The sequence below is a fragment of the Anneissia japonica genome, unplaced genomic scaffold (assembly GCF_011630105.1).
Source record: "Anneissia japonica isolate Jap-2015-1 unplaced genomic scaffold, ASM1163010v1 scaffold288211_len279840_cov171, whole genome shotgun sequence".
NCBI lineage: Eukaryota > Metazoa > Echinodermata > Crinoidea > Comatulida > Comatulidae > Anneissia > Anneissia japonica.
Genome location: NW_022720325.1, coordinates 94,886 through 100,254, shown reverse-complemented (window position 1 = coordinate 100,254; position 5,369 = coordinate 94,886). Strand labels below are relative to the sequence as shown.

Below are 5,369 nucleotides of genomic sequence, written 5' to 3'. Positions count from 1 at the left end.
CGCTCACACATAGTGGAGCTATAAAGATAAGCAAGAAAAGCTTATAGGTCGCAGCTTGGAAATCATAGTAAATAATAATCAATTAAGGTACGCTGCGTAGCACCGTGAACGCAATATAAACAAATAGATAAATAATAATAACACTGTTCAATTATACCTACAAATTATAAATTGAATTCAGAAGAAGCTGATAATGCCAATAGTGATAATAATAATGGTGATGATTATTATGACGACGTTGTTGATTGTATGATGATGATAATGATAATAGCGATGATGATGTTTAAGCATGGTAAATGTAGGAACCGAAAACTGAAAAAAAACCAATAGTGTGAAATCAGGAATTTGAAAATGTACGATTGTAGAACTAACCGAACCCTTAATGAAAATGCAAGAAAATTCCTCGATGCATGGTGTAAAGCAGATATCTAAAAATGTAAATGCTAATACTGTATTAGCGGTGGATCCAGGAATTTGGAATAGAGGGCACCAGGATGAACTTTCACAGATGGAGGGTCTGTCAAAATCAGCCCCACCATGGTTGTGACTGAGGCAACTTATGATTATGACACCTCCATTTGCCAGGAACTAGCACCCTCAGAACTTATTTCCCCAACCCCCTCCTTTCCTTTTTGAATCCGCCACTGAAAATATATGGACTTGTGTTACGGATATTCTGTTCTTTAGATACAAAACAGATTTTTTTTATTTTATTTATTTGAATTATACCCATTTTGTATTACATGAGAAGGTTATTAATCAATGAACATGATTTCTGTGATTTATATTACCAAACGCATCATTACGAAGTAATAAAATCTATTTGTGTGAGCAGAATTGATTTTAGCTACAATTAATATTGTATTGGGGTCAAAGACTATGCACTATAACATGACGCTGATTGCGTAGATCACTTGAGCTCGATGGTAAGGGCTCCAAATCGCCTATGGCCGTGTTCTATAGACTACTAAACGTAAGCTGATTTGATATGTCAATTGGGAAGTTGTCGACTACATTTCATTAAAGCGAAACTATTAGATATGCGATCTTTTTGGTCATCATTTCTGAATTATGACATACTATATTAAGCTGTTTCCGGATACTTCAAAGGTTTATTAACAAGGATGTAATATAGAACACGTATTCAGTCAATGGAATTGAAGTATACTTTAAAATAATTTGCCTGCAAAAAATGTCAATTATTAACCGTTTGTTAATGTCAAAGCTTTAGATATTTTTTATCATTGATAATGCCGACGATGGTGTTACAAAACAGTTAAATAAAAGAGAGACACCTACTCCATAGAATAGGCATAAAATTATGTTGTTTGATTTCCCATCAACTCTAAAGTCGGGTTTCAGTCCTTCGCATTATTTACTTTGCTCAGTCTACCCAGCTGTATCACTAGGTACCAGAAAATTGGTTGAAGTAACCTGTGGTGGACTAGACTCACCCAGGGGAGCATCACATTCCCATTCACTTTACGCAACAGAAATTGGGGTTAAGCTCCAACCTATGAGCCCTCGTGATTTGCCAAGGATTTACTTTTTATATTGTTGTGTTAGCATAAAGAGCAGAGAATAAAATATTTATGAAAATTCAAAGATAGAAATCAATCACATAATATGTAAACACACACCTAACCTAAGCATCCAAGTCCATATTATGGACTTGGATGCTTAGGTTAGGTGTGTGTTTACTTTTAATAAACTCACGCCTCTTAACATGTTCCTTTGTTTTAAGAATATCTATCCAACTACCACGATTACCTTTTATGAGATAAAACATAAGCCTAAAGCCGGGTGGCAGTCTTTGCGCCCGATGGTCATCGGCTGACGCAACGATTCTATGGAGAACGCAACACCACAACACGCGCGCAACGGATCGTTTTTAATGACGATCCGTTCATACTGCCACCGAAAATCGGCAGACGGCGTCGCGTCGTCTAGCGCTCACAGGGAGCGGAGTTGGATTCGTCGGCTGACGTTCGTACGACGCAGTGACTGCCCACCTTCATTATTTTTTTTTTCATCTTCCTTATGACGGTCAAAGTAATTTCTTTACAAAGTTGACACAACAATCTTATTTCTCTTATCATTACTCACTATAAAAACCTTCAAGATTCGTTTTCCTTCATAACAATAATGTAAGCATATTAAATTATACTCGTACTCGTGAGGATAAGTCTGATACAAATTTAATCATATTGACAATTATAATATTTATGACTTAATTGTTCTATTCATAATCGTTACTTTTACCGTGACCTCACGACGCCCAATACAATTTGCCTTGTTAATTAATAATGTCATACATTTGGTTTAAATACAAAAATAAAGATGCATAGACTGGTCTATGCTAAGGTAGATAGTTTAATCGCAACGGTAATAGGATAATATAAATGGCAGAGTATCTGTTATAATATGTTATTATATTATAACGATGCCTGTAAAAACTGATAACTCTAAACAGCTATCGTGATCGTGGAGGTATTAGTAACTAGATTTTCCAAGTGATATTACAATGCCACAACAAATACAGTAAATACAGAAGCGATATTAATCCATCAGCAAAAAATATTTTGAAATAGGAAACGTGTATCAAATTAAAGAATGTTCGTTATTGTAATAATATTGTAATGCTTGAAAGATTATATCATGCCAGAATGTTTAAATGTATGTCAAGTTATAATCTATTAGATTACTTTAAACTCATTTCTATTTCCGTTATTTAATATATTAATATCATATTTTAGCCTACTTGCTCACGTCGTTTTGATAAATTTATTTTCTATCATAACAATAAATACCATGCTGAACTTGCATCTCAATTTATAATGTATAATTGTTGTATCAATAAAGCTTAGCTTCCTGACTGGTAGCCTTTCAGTTTTCCTCATTAAATGTAGATGGTATGCAAGATATTTATATATAATTTTTAATGACTTGCTTTTGGAAAATTATGCACTGAGAAATCAAGTTTATGAGCTGAATTCTTAAACACTCTGGTAAATTAAAAAATAATCGATATAAACAGAAATTAAACATGTAATAATAATAATAATAATAATAATAATAATAATAATAATAATAATAATAATCGAGCACTGAAATTATTTTTCTTTTGACAATCATCTTGATGGCGAGAGTTTACAGGATAGAATCCCTTTAGAGACACGTTTTTCTTACAATTTAGTAAAAAGATCTTTAATTTGTATTCATATAAATGTTGGCACTTAGGCCATTGATTACCAAATTAGGATAACTAATACAGCACCTTATACAAGACAAACAAATATACAAGATGTTCTACAAAAGCCAATTCTCATGACAAAAAATAAATCATGTCACTGATTATAACATTTGTCCCTATATTCGAGCATTTTTATTATGATTATTTAGACACATCCAATGCAATAATTATTTAATTTATCATAAACTTCTAGTGATCAATTGCAAAGTGGTAAATGAATATAAATATCTTAATTTACATTGATGACAAATTAACCTGGAATTTTTACACTGATAAGCTTAGATAAAAATAATTTAATCGGTGATTAGGATTTTTTAATTTTTAGAAGTATTCCCTGCACAAGTCGAGCTTGCAACAAAAGAAATTGATTTCCTCTGTATGATATCTATTGTTAATTAAACAATAGATATCATACAGATATTTATATTTATTTTTTGTTTGTATGCGCGTGGCACTATTCATTGTATTTATATAGTTTATTCATTTCAACAGTGTTTTGTGAGTGTGGTTCATCCAGTCGAAACTGGAGACATTTGAGACCCTCACTGAAGCTTATGATTTTGGACCCTCATCAAAATTATACGCTGTTATGTTAAGTTTTGAAACAACTATTAAAGGCGTCAATTCGAAAAAAAAATACCTATATAAATCATGATGATTACATAATTTGTATTTGTATTTTTTTTTTCAATAATACATTGATGAACAAGGAATAAGCTAACACAAGACACCCAAGCACACACCGTACATACCCACTCATTTTTAATACGCCTAATATACATTCAACCCCACACATCATTCCAATAATGAATTGATGTTCCAATATGTTGTTGCAAGCTGACCATATGATGCATATAAATATTTATATAACGTTTTTGATAGAGTTTGTTCGGACGTGTTGACAAAATTAATATATCAACAATAAACAATACAATATAGTTGTTGTACTCAATAATGATAATAACTATCCTTATTATTATTATCATCATTATTGTTATTAATGATAAAAAATAACTATTAATAATAATAATAATAATTATTATTATTATTAATATTGATAATAATAATAATAATAATAATGATAATAATAATAAATGAAATATAGTAATAACATGAGAATACTTACAAATGGAATGTTTCCTGCTATTGATAAACTGCTATAATCTTTAAAAGCAAGACAGTTTTTCTTGAATCGCTATACTAATTTTGCTAACAATCATTAAAATTCGATCACATAAAATGCTGAAAATCGTTCAGAAAATGACATTAAATCACCAAATTGCTTAAATTTTGCAGTACGGTGTCGATCAGTAAACAGAATAGGTTTCGTATACAATTATTTGACTTAGAGTTTGTTCGATGACATATTCCATTAAAACTGGTAAGCAAGTATCGTTGTGAAATCAATTGCCTCGGATTCCAAAAATTAACACTCAGTTGGTTTATATAGCGGATGTCACGCACATTAATTGGCGAAGCGATGTTGTAAGTGTCAGATGTACAAGTCAAATTGCGTGAAAACGTTTCTGTAAATGACCCGGTAATACCTTCAATAGACACGTTTTATTGGATTAAGCCTCTATGGCTTCTCCTCTGTGGAGCCTTGTACACGCACCAACGCGTCAACTATACCACTAAGCATCAATATTTAAAAGTAACACGCTCTCAATATTCAAATATGTATACACAAAAATTACTGAACCAATAGAAGTACAAGGCAGCTGGCAGACGTTTAATTGGCGGTTTCAACTATAAATAATGTACAATATCAGATTTCGAACTGCAGGAAATACACCATTGAATTTGCCGATAGTGCACTAACGAACAATTCCGATAAATTTTACAGAGCAAAATATATCTCCAAAGCACAAATTGAAAAAGAATTAACAAGCAGTAGCATTTGTTTTCTATAAACTCATTAGGAAGTCATTCAGATAGACATTTTTACAACATAATATTATTCTTATTATTAATATTTTAATAATACTAATTATTATAACTGTTCTTATTTCTATTATTGTTATAATAATAATAATAATAATGACGTCAATCGTGACGTCATCATGGTAACTCCCTATTTCCTATCCACAACTGTGCACTAATTCTTCATTAGTGC

The 5,369-nt window shown here is 31.5% G+C and overlaps 1 protein-coding gene across 1 annotated transcript in view; it reads right to left on the bottom strand.

Annotated features, from left to right (window-relative positions):
* The window catches only part of LOC117111293 (short transient receptor potential channel 5-like), a 76,130-nt gene extending 71,347 nt beyond the window's left edge, over positions 1–4,783 (bottom strand). Inside the window, exon 1 of the mRNA XM_033254213.1 lies at positions 4,380–4,783. The gene's annotated coding sequence lies outside the window, so the exon portion shown is untranslated. The remainder of the gene's footprint in view (positions 1–4,379) is intronic.
* Positions 4,784–5,369: the final 586 nt, after the last annotated feature.